The following is a 12,151-nucleotide window of genomic DNA, read 5'->3' as shown; positions in this document are numbered from 1 at the left end:
CCCAAGAAAGTCCCTAAATAGCCTAAAACAAAATGTTTGATCTCCTTGCCAAGTGAAGCAGCATAGTAACCAAGGACAACCATTTCAGAGTCAGAGTTCATTGTGTACTTATAAAAGTATCTTGTAAACATTATGCATCAATTGAAAAACATTTTAAATGTAAAAACAATTATGGGGAAGGATGAAATATTATTGCCTCACCAAAAAAAGCAAAACTCTGGGAGGGAAATGATCACAGATTTACAATTTGAAGGGACCTTAGAAAAAAATTATTCCAACCATTTCATTTTACCAATGAAGAGACAGAGTCCCAGAGAGATCAGGGGTCACAAAGACACTTAATGACAGAACTAGAATTTAAGCCCAAGTCTGACTCCAAAACCACTGCTGTTTCCATGACACTACTCTAAATAGTTGAACCCTAATTTTGATGTTTATGTTACACTGGTTGTGTAACCTTATGTAAAACACTAGTGTTATTCAATGCATCTGTAAAATAGGGGTAATAGTCCTTGGTCCAGTCATGAGGATCATTTGAAAGAATTGCACATATTTAGAATAGAGAAGAGAAAACTCATTAGAGCCAGAATAGCTGAGTTCAATTTTTGAAGGGCTATTTCTTTGAAGTGGGTTTAGCTTCATTTTGCTTGATTGAGGGAAAAAGTGAAAATAATAGGTAGAAACTTTTTGAGAAGCAGATTTTTGGCTTTGTTTGGACATTTTTTAAAGTGTACAGTTCAGATTATTTTATCCATGCCTTAAACTGATTTTAGAAAGGGAGGGGGAGAAGGAGAATTTGTAAATCTGGAAATGACAATAAGCCCATATAGAAAATAAGAGTTATATAACATATATGTGTTGCAGCTTGTGTCACCTTGGGGCCCTATCAGTGACAACCTCCCTCCCAGAGGGGAGCTGAGAATAAGGAGTCAAGCCACACTGCCTTATGCCTCCAACTCAAATTTTTTACTGCTTAGCTTCTACATATATACTGTTAGGTCTTCTGAGGTAGAACAAAGGAAAATGAGGGAATGGGGGATACAAGCAGGTCTACGTGCAGCACTTGGCATTACAGGATAAGGGGGTACGTTAGGGGAGAGGTGGTAAAATACAGTTGTGTCCTGTGTCCTTGGGCCGTGGGCAGAAAGACCAGCTCCCAAGGACTCCAGCTCACCTTATCTCTCAGAGCGGCATGCCAGCTCCTGAGACTGAATCCAGGTGGCGGGGCCATTAGAATAGCCTGTGTTCCCACATATATGCTACTGACTTTGAAGTGAAATAATACTTTTGTTAGTTGATCAGTCATGGCTGACTCTTTGTGTACCCACTGGGATTTTCTTGGCAAAGACACCAGAGTAGTTTGCCATTTCCTTCTTCAGCTCATTTTATAGATGAAGAAACTGAGACAACAGGGTTAATGGGTTTGTCTAGGGTCACACATATAGTAATTAAGGTCACATTTGAACCCAAGTCCTTCTGATTTCAGGACCTGCACTATATCTACTATGCCACCTAGTTACTCACTATTTGTGGAACAAACTATTTTACCCTTTTAGTTCTCAACTTCTTGATCTGTAAAATAAGAAGGTTCCTGGACTAATTGGCTATAAAACCATTGAAAGATACACACACACATACACACACACACACACACACACACACACACACACATACATACACGTGTATGTGTGTGTATACATATATCTGTATATATAAATATATCTGTCAACATTTCTGTAGCAATTCATTTGCATTCTCATTAACAGTGGAACAGACAAATTAGTACTCTACTAGAAATGCTGGCTATAGAAATAAGGCAAGAATACTAGATTGAGGGAATAACAAAAGTAAAGGAGAAATAAAAGTATCACTTTTGCAGATTACATGATTGTATACTTAAAGAGTTGATTTAAAAATTAATTGAAATAATAACTTCAGCCAACTTTCAGGAAATGAATTGAATCCACACAAATCAAAAGCATTTCTAATGTCAATTAATCCAACAGAAAGAGATAGAAAAAGAAAGTCCCTTTAATATTACTATATAATGCATAAAGTACTTGGAAGTCTACCTTCCAAGGTTCAGACATTAAGGCAACTATAAGTAACTGCTTCAGAAATAGACTTGAAAAATATTAATTGCTCATGGGTAGGATGCGTTATAATAAAATGACAAAGCTACTTAAATTAATTTACTAATTCAAAGTCATACTAATCAAGCTACTAAAGGATTATTTTAGAAAACTGGAAAAAATAATAATGAAGTTACCTAGAGGAAATAAGGGTCAAGAATCTCAAGAAAAATAATGAAAAGAAATAAGAAGGTAGAAAACTAGCAGTATCAGATATCAAACAAAACTTGTTCTTGTAAAACTTTAAAAACTTAAATAACAACATAAAATAAATTGGTCTCTTGATTCTGCTCATTTCATTCTTTTTTTAGGTTTGTTTTGGGGGGGAGGCAAGGTAATGGGGCTAAGTGGCTTGCCCAAGGCCACACAGCATCTGAGGTTGGATTTGAACTCAGGTCCTCCTGACTCCAGGGTTGGTGCTTTATCCACTGCACTAACTGCCTCCCTCTCTGCAGGAATATTTATGAGAAACAATTTGGTATTTATTTGATTAAGAAACAGAGAGCTAGATTCATGAAACAGATCAAATACACAATTTATAGGGGAAAAAATCTATAAATAATAACTAATATTCAGTAAATACAAAAACCCCAGTACTGAGATAAAGATTTCTTATTTGACAAAAACTTATGGAAAAAGTGGACAACAGTAAAAAGAAATTGGATTTAGACCAACATTTCACACCTTATGCCAAGATCAGCTTGAAATGAGTATGTAATGTAGATATAAAAGGTCATATCACTAAACAAATTAGAGAAACATGGAAAAATTTGCCTATCAGATTTATACATAGGAAAAAAGTTTCTCATCAAACAAAGAATAAAGAGAATCACAGAAGATTAATTTTGACTACATTATTTTTAGTTTTTACAAGAATAAATTCAATAAAGATTAAAAATGAAACAAACAGGAAAATACATCTTTGCAATAAGTTGCTCTTATAAGTTCTTACTTCCAAGACTTATAAGGAATTGATTTATATTTATAAGAAAAATAATGATTCTTCAAATAGCAAGTGATCTAAGGATATGAACAGACAGCTCTCCAGGGGAACAGATAGGCTATAGTCATGAAAAAAAAATGCTCTAAATCACTACTAATTAGGGAGATTCAAATTAAAATAATTCTGAGATTCTGCCTCATACTCATCAGGTTGGCAAAGATGACTAAAATAGAAAATGATGATTGAGAGACTGTGGGAAAACAGGCACATTGATGCATTATTATTTGGAAATATATAAGGAAAGAAATTTGGAATGATATACAAAACGTCACTAAATAGTGACCCAGGAATACTACTCTTAAGTCTATACCCCAAAGAGATAAAAGAAAGGGCAAAAGATCCTCTATGTACAAAAATACTTATAACAGCACTTTTCTGTAGTAGTTTTTTAAAACCCTAGAAATTAGGGGAATTATCATCAATTGGGGAATGACTGAATAAATTGATGCTGTACTATTATTATAGTATAAGAAATGAAGAAATAAATTATTTTAAAAAGACATGGAAAATGTTTATATAAACTAATACAGAATGAAGTGAGAAGATCCAGAAGATAGTGTTAATATCAATATTATAAAAATGAACAATTTTGAGGACTTCTCCAAATTGATAAAGAATGAAATGAAGCAGAATCAAGAGATCAATTTATTTGATGTCATTATTTAAGTTTTTAAAGTTTTTACAAGAACAAATTTATTAAAGCTAATATTAAAAGTGAAATAAACAACATCACTATAAAAACAAATGATTTTGAAAGTTTGTAAGTAACACAATGACTATCTGCAAGGACTGGCGATAAGCAAGCTGAACAGATGGACTTAGAATGTGGAGTGACATATACTGTCTATAGGCATTGAGAGAATCAATTTTGCTTGACTATGCATATTTTTACAAGAAATGTGTATTTCTTTTCTCCCCCCCCCCAATGGGTTGGGAGTGTGTGGAAGGGAGACAAAATAAATTTCTATTATTTAAAAGAATAATAATAAAGGGGGGAGGGTTGGACTACTAATACAAATTGTTGCATGAACTTCAAGATAAGGTCACTGTATGGTTAGTTCTTAACTGTTAAAAAAACCTTTCATGAAGTAAGAGTTATCTATAAGTGTTTGTTATGTAAAAACAAAGCATGTCAATATAACTTTTAAAAAAGGGGCAGCTAGATTGCACAGAAGATGGAACACCAGGCCTGGAGTCAGGAGATCCTGAATTCAAATCTGGTCTCAGACACTTATTAACTGTCCTGGACGAGTCACTTAATCCTGATTAACAACAACAACAACAAAAAAAGATAAAGTAGAACTTAAAAAAATGTGAAAGGTGCTCAAGAATTATTTTTTTCAAGAGATCTAAAAAGGAGAAATATACAAAAGAATGGAAAAGATGCTATGTTTACTCCCCTCTCCCCAAAACAAAGGCATCTGGGGAGATATCAACTACTAAGTCATATGCTACATTCTCATCCCTTTAAAATATTCATGAAAACGTCTTTACAAACATTGAAGGTACCTTTGATGAAAATATGACAGGGAAATAGGCAGGACTTTTACCAAGAATTTTCTAAGCATAATCTCACAAATGATTGAGATACAGAGAATTTCAGATTTCTTGATTTCATGTATCAGAATGAAGTATTAAAGTCTCTCTTTAAATAAGTGTCTCCCACAAAGTAGCATATATTGATATCATCCAGGAATCTATGAGAAATGCAGCCATTGAAAATCAATTTTGTTCAAAGATAGGCTGAAGCAAACCACACTGAATGACTGGGTTTGTCAATCTCATGGTCCCAAGGCAGAGCAAATATAAAAAATAAGCAGCTCAGGAAAACCTGGGTTCAAATCCAGTCTCCGATATATAAGCAAGTCACTTAAACCTCTGTCTGCCTGAGTTTCCTTATCTGTAAAATGGATATAATGACAGCATTGATCTCATTGATTTGCTGTGAAGTTCAAATGAGATAACATATTTAAAATGTGTTAGAAACATTAAGTTCTATCTATTATAATTCTTTTTGTTGTTGTTCTTACTACTTATCAATGGTGGGATTTTCTGGATGCTTTTATTTAATAAAAACTAATACTGTTAATTGTGTTGCATTCTCAAATACTACATAGCCTCCAAAATTACTTCTGAGGTCCCTCAAAGGAGATTGGCCTCACCAGCTGTACCAGCAAAACAAAGAAAATTAAAAATGCATATTACCCAGATTATAACATGCAGTTGGCAGGCACTCTATTGAGTTATCCTGTTAGTATATATGTCTTGGGCAGACACTACAGGTAGACCAGGATGTGGAACCAAAACTGATTTTACAAGTAGAAGAGTGGGATAGATTTCATCTGGGAAATGTCACTGTGCTTTCAATGATCCCAAACTCCTTGTGCTGCAGTGATGATAGATGACTGTGAATCATCAAATGCCATACTCTCAGAAGACTCAAGAATAAAGATGACACAAGGATCAATGGAAAAATACAGGGTGTACTGTGAGTGTAAAAACCATGAAAATGACAATTAGATCTCATATGTGAGTTGGGTCCTGGAGACAGGACAAATGAGAAAAAAATATATAGTCAGAATTGTGTAGTCAATAGTAGAGTCCCTGAATCCTTTAAATCATCCAGGAATAATATGTAATTTGGCCTTCCCAACTCCAGTGTCACATTTCCCCCTTTAGGGAGGAAGAGAGGTCTGAGGAATAGAAGTAGCAGGGGAAGAGCTTATTCACCTAGAGCTTATATAGCTCATGCCCAACTCCATTTGGCATCCAGACTTTAGGGCCAATCTTAAAACTGAAATTATGAATCTGAGCTGCTAATTGCCTATCTGTAGATTGATCCACATGTTGTTCACCTTGGAGACTTGCTACCTATGTAAGAAGGGAGGGGTAGGAGGGAGGACAGTAAAACCATGTTGGAAGGGCCTGATATAGTGAGCTCTGTACTCCTTGCTGCTAGATAGTTATTCTCTTCTCTCTCTCTTCATTAAATACTTTTGTGATGTTATTGCCCTGTATTATCAACCATGACTTTTGTGCAAAACTGACATGAGTCATCATTAGAAATACGCATGACCAGAAAAGTAGGCGGGCAATGAAAGGGAATGAAGGACAACAGAGGAAACTCCAAGTATTGGCCCATGTATTGCTCTGATAAATTTAATGAACCTTTGAAACCTTTGATTGTTCAGACCTCTCCCTCCAGTTCAGCTTAACTTTTTTTGTTTATCAAGCACCCCTCTGGTAGTCTGGCGAAGTCTATGGACCCCCTATTCAGAATAATGATTTTAAGCTTCAATCTGTATTCAGACACCATCAGTTCTTTCACTGCGGATGCTTATTATTTTTCATCATAAGTCCTTCAAAGTTGTATTGGGTCATTGCAATGCTGAGAATAGCTAAGTCACAGAATAATGTTTTTAAATGAACTAAATTAAATACATGGGACTATAAAGGATACTAATTCTTTTGAAATGCAGTTGCAAAAATATTTTTTTTTGAACTACCAAGTTCCTAGACCTCAGGTTGAGAATCTCTGAATAGAGTGTGCACTATCAGCACCTTTCTAAAAAGACCAAAGAAAATTCCTGACTAATTTCAATCATTTCAACTGCCCCCAAGATGATTTGGTTGGTCCAGAGCCTCAAGGGGATAGATACTTTTGGAAGGATTCATTCTCTCTGCTGGTCTAGACAAATGAGACAAATAGACTTGCCCAGAATCCTTTCTTGGTCTTCTTTCTGCCATTCCTCTTGTGCCTTTTTTCCAACTTCATTCTCTATTCAGCTCACCTTTCTCCTCCCTCCAAAGGCTCCCCCCACCCTGCTTGCCACATGTCCTTTGCCTTGACAAGCATAATAGCAATCTCAGTCATTCACAAACCATTTACTAATTACTGTATCCCAACAATCATGATTATGCATACCATTAAGTCAGATTGTCTCTACTGTAAGTTGTATTTGACTCCCGCACAAAGCCCTATTCATATTTCCACTGTCTTTGTAGTTTTTTGCTCATGTAGCATGACTGTCCACTCAAAAATCTGAAAAGAAAAAAAAGCACAATTACAGGAAATATTGCCAGCAAGTAGATTGGGATTTTTTTCTGATTTCTCTTTTTAAGATTTTGTCAGTGTTCTTAGAACAAAAATGATCATTTAAAGGTCTTATGAAAGCTATAGTTTTTTTGTAACTATCCTTTGATCATTGATTCTTCCCTTTCATACAGCAAAGTAATTGAGGAAGAAATCAGGAGGTTGATTTGATGGGAAGGGAGGAGACTTCCTGAATTAACTAGCTTTGCTCTTGTTTCACCCCATCTCCAATTTGCAGCTAATGTGTGTTTGTAATGTACTCCAGAAGGGCAATTTATCCCAAAGGTCAGACTGTTTTAGGGGATGATTTAATTTCAGCTCTTTACATTTGCTGGAGTAAAATTTAGCTTCTTGAGATTGTGGCTGTAGACTAAGCTGCATTATTGTCGGAGTCATTGAAGATATAGCTTAATTCTATTGGGACCCCCCCAAAAAAACTTATCACTTTTCTCACATTATGCCAAGAGAGTATCTTCCCTACAATGTTTTCCAGTTATGCTGGTCCCTGCAGGGGATGCCTTGTTTGGGAGTGGTGGCTGTGTCTAAATTAGTCATGGTGGGGCAGGTTCAGGATGAGGTCCCCTTCTTCCCATTTGTGGCTGTCCTGGACTTCAAAACTTACACCATCATAACCATGGCAACCCACATTTTAACTCTTTGCTTTATAGCCCATTAAAGTTAGTGGCTTTTCATTTCTAATTAAGTTTATGGAGTAGTCTGATATTTTATGAATCAAAGCCACTGCACCTCCAACATGGTTGAGCCTGATCTGGGGCTCCCCTCAACACTCCTTACCAATTGTCAGGAAATAACCATTGTTGTAAAGCTTAAGACAGCTCAATAGAAAGATGCTCTAGTTTTCCCCTCAAGAGCATAGCCTAGGACAAGGATCAGTTTAGGACTGACACATTCTCTATTAGCAACATGGATTTCAACACAGAGAGACCCCAAAGAATAGGACTTATCAAAATCTGATTTCCATGATTTACTACTATTTCTAGAGGCTGATGGGTTGGAGATCTTCAGTCCCTTGGTGATCCTTCAATCTACTCTCCTTATCTTACAGGTAAGGAACCTGTGGCTCAGAGAAGTCAATGACTGAACATGTTGATTTTCTTAACTTTCACAAAAGTAAAAGCAAAATGTGAACTTTAGAGAAAGAAGGAATCCCATAGCTCATCTAACTTAACTACTACCTAAATTATCTTCAATTCAATTTAGAAATATTTATCAAACACGCTTTATATGATGAATATTGTACAAAGAACAAAAAATAAAAATAAAACAGTTCCTGACCTAAAGGGGCTTACACATTATTGGACAAATAGCAGCCATATAGAAAACTAAAAACCAAAATGTTTACCAAGTAACTTTTGAAAGGACACAGCTTTAATATGAAGGAGAATTTGTTAATGATGGAAAGAGGGTTTCAGAAGATATAATGAAGGATAGATAGTTCAGAGTGGGATAGGTTCAAGGGAGTGCCATAGATTACTATGAAGTGGTAGAGTATGGTGACCAGAAAGGACAACTTCTATCTTGTTTTTCAGAGATTCTCAATGAGACTATTAAGCAGTAGATTTTCATCAATCAATCAAGAAATCTTTATTAAACATCTACTATGCAGCAAGTCTTGCACTGGATCTTAGGAGTACAGATACAAAAAAGAATTTCTCTACTCTGAAGAAACTACATTCTTTTGGATAACACACACACACACACACACACACACACACACACACACACATGCGCGCGCGTGCGCGCGTGCGTACATTCAAAATAAATAAAAATAAATCCAAAGTAATTAGGGAGTCAGCAATCAAAGAGATGAAAAAACTTCCAGTAGAAAGTGGAATATGAGTTGATGCTTGAAAAAAGTTAGAGACTCTTTGGTCTGATATGAGGAGGGATTGCATTTTTTTGGGGGGGGTCAAGCAGCAAAAAAAGCACAGAGAGGAAAGACAGAGTGTTAAAATTAAGAAAAAGTGAAAAGGTCAAATTGGCTAAACCTAATAAGATTATTATTATTGTTATTGTTGTAGGTTGGGCCAGGTTGTAAAGAGTTCTAAAAATCAAATAGAGAAGGTATAGAATATATTTTATACTAAAGATAATGTGTAGTGACTACAGAGTCAGCCTCATTCCCAGGAATGGGAACCACAGACTGGTTGTCTGAAAGCAAATCACTTATCCTTGTGTCAACCTGCATTAATAGTTTCCTTGGAGTTGTCTCCAACAAAGGAAATCATGGGTCAAGTTCCTATCTCTAGAAGCTTTAAGGAATCATTGGAGTGTATTGAATAATCAAATGAAATAGTTAACTTATTCTGTAAGAAAATCACTCCAGTCCCTTTGTTTGGAGTGGGGAAAGACTTGAGGCAGAGATACCAGTTAGAAGATCATTGAAATAGTCCAGTCCAGAGATGAGGAGAATTTCAATTAAAGTGATGGCAGAAATATGTAAGAGAGCATAGTGCCTGGTATATGAGTGGGTTTTTAATAAATGTTGATTGTTGACTAACTGAGATACCATGGAAATATAGTAGAAATTATAAAATGCCATACTTATATAGGGATGATGATGATGTTGATGATAATGATGTTGATAATGATAATGATGATGATAGCAAGCACTTTAAAAATCCTTTTGTACAGTTAGATGGCACAATAGATAGAACGCTGGATTTGGAGTTAGGAAAACCTGAGTTCAAATACAGTCTCAGATACTTACTAACTGTGTGACCCTGGGTAAGTCATTTAATTCTGTTAGCCTCAATTTTCTCATCTGTAAAATGAACTGGAGAAGGAAATGGCAAACCACTCCAATGTCTCTGCCAAGAAAACCCCAAATGAAGTCATAGAGTTAAACACTTTTGAAATGTTTGAACAGCAACAACAAATCCAACACTTTCAAGATTTGCAAAGTGCCTTATAAATCTTATTCCCTGAGGTTGCTGTAAGGATCAGATGAGATATTTGCAAAGTGCACAGTATCTAAGATATAGTAACAATTATTTCCTTCCTTCCTTCTTCTCACAACAATCCTTGGAGGTTATGTTTATTTTTCTCCAATGTATAGTTGAAAAAAAATTGAAGTAAACTGAACTTAAGTGACTTGCCCAGCTCCACAAAGCTAATAAGTGTCTAAGGCTGGGTTCGAATTCAGAATTTCCTGATTCCAAGCCCAGTGCTCTAAGGCATCATCTAGTTGTCATATTGTTGGTTTGTTCATCAAACCTTAAGAAAAAGGTTGAAAGTGAACCAGTGGCATATAGATATATATTCAATGTCAGGGCTGATGCCCAGTTTCTAGTCCTGCCTTTTTTTTGGTTAAGGTAGGGGTTGGTGGAGTCCTGCAGCCTGGATAATTATAGAGGGATGAGACATAAACCAGGTAAATCTTCTACTGAGTCCCTGATGAATTTCCTTTTGAAGTCCTCCAAAGATGCAGAGCCTAATAACATGGGGGGCAAACTGTACCACTTTTAGATACTTTAACTGTTTTTCCTTGTATAGAACTAAAATCTGCCTTTACCACTTTGCTGCCTTCCTCCCCATTGTTTGCTGTCTTGTTTCTAGACTACCCCTTGGACCCTATGGGAACCCTATTTCTACATGATAAAGACCTTCAGATATCTAAGCACTAGGAGACAGTTGCCCAGCCCACTGATGGCTTTTTCAAGGTAAGCATTCCTAGTTCTCTTAACCATCCAAGCATGGTCTCCAATCCTCTTGCCATCCTGGTCCCTCTCCTCTGGCTAAAATAGATTTTGTTAATGTCTTTTTAAAAAAGTGATATCAGAACTAAATACAACATTCTTGATGCGGTCTGACCAAAGCAGGGTATACTAGAGACCATGACCTTCTATATTCTGGATGCTATGTCTCTCTTAATGCAGTCTAAATTATATTAACTTTTTTTGGCTGCCATGTCACAAAATTGACTTATATTAGCTTTTCAGGGCATTAAATTTCCCAGAGTCCCCCCACCACCACCACAAGCTGCTGTCCAGCCCTGCCTCCCTCATCCTGTAGCTATGAAGTTGGTTTTTTGAACCCAAGTATAAGAATTTACATATTTCAGTCTGAAGTCATTTTGGATCCTGAGTCATATATAACACTCTATTTTTGACCTTACAACTTTTTGTCATCTACATGTTAGATCTATATTTCATCTATGCTTTCATTTAAATTATTGGTGAAAATGTTGAACAGGAGAGGAGAAGGAAGGGAACAAGAGTTTATTAAATACCTACTATTTGTCAGGCCATGTGCTAAATACTAACAAAGATGATCTCCTTTGAGAGAGCCATGGGCAGATCCCTTGGGCTTTCCACAAGAGACATCTTTCTAGGTCAGTGACCCCCATTGTTTTTGAGCAGTTATAATATCAAAATATTTCACAGATATCTACTGGAATCATAGACTGAAAAAGAAAAATTCATCTAACTACCCCCCCATTTTACAGAAGAGGAAACTGAGGCTCAAAGGAATTAGACCATACAATGGCCTATTGGTTGGTCTCTCAGGTCTCTCCCCATTCCAATTCATCCTCCACTCATTTGCCAAATCAGTTTTGCTAAAGCACAGGTCTGACTATGTCATACCACTAACTCAATAAACTCCAAGACTCTGTAATTAAATTACCTTCAGGATCAGATACAATAGAAGTTTTGTAAGTGTGGCCTACATTCCATGGGGAGTCCATGGGACTCTTTTAGAGGGGACCTCAAGGTCAAAATGATTTTCATAATAGTACTTAGAGACTTAATCTCTAATGCAGTAAATTTAACTCACATAAAGAAAAACTTTTTAAGGAACCCTCAAAAATGTTTAAGCATACCAAAGGGGTTCTGAGATCAAAGAGTTTGAGAACCACTGAAATAAAAAATGTTCTGTTTGTCATTTAAAGCCATTCACAAT

The 12,151-nt window shown here is 36.1% G+C and overlaps 2 long non-coding RNA genes across 6 annotated transcripts in view; one reads left to right on the top strand and one right to left on the bottom strand.

Moving 5' to 3' along the window:
* LOC141497725 (uncharacterized) overlaps positions 1 to 10,875 on the top strand; it is a 32,989-nt gene extending 22,114 nt beyond the window's left edge. The window contains exons 2-3 of the long non-coding RNA XR_012471424.1: positions 8,230 to 8,294; positions 10,808 to 10,875. This is a non-coding gene — a long non-coding RNA (uncharacterized LOC141497725). The remainder of the gene's footprint in view (positions 1 to 8,229; positions 8,295 to 10,807) is intronic.
* LOC141497724 (uncharacterized) overlaps positions 1 to 12,151 on the bottom strand; it is a 164,033-nt gene that overhangs the window by 20,548 nt on the left and 131,334 nt on the right. For all 5 annotated transcript variants that reach the window (XR_012471421.1, XR_012471420.1, XR_012471419.1 and 2 more), the window contains one exon: positions 7,061 to 7,177. This is a non-coding gene — a long non-coding RNA (uncharacterized LOC141497724). The remainder of the gene's footprint in view (positions 1 to 7,060; positions 7,178 to 12,151) is intronic.

This window comes from Macrotis lagotis, chromosome X (genome assembly GCF_037893015.1).
Source record: "Macrotis lagotis isolate mMagLag1 chromosome X, bilby.v1.9.chrom.fasta, whole genome shotgun sequence".
NCBI lineage: Eukaryota > Metazoa > Chordata > Mammalia > Peramelemorphia > Peramelidae > Macrotis > Macrotis lagotis.
This window is presented reverse-complemented; position numbering and strand designations above follow the sequence as displayed.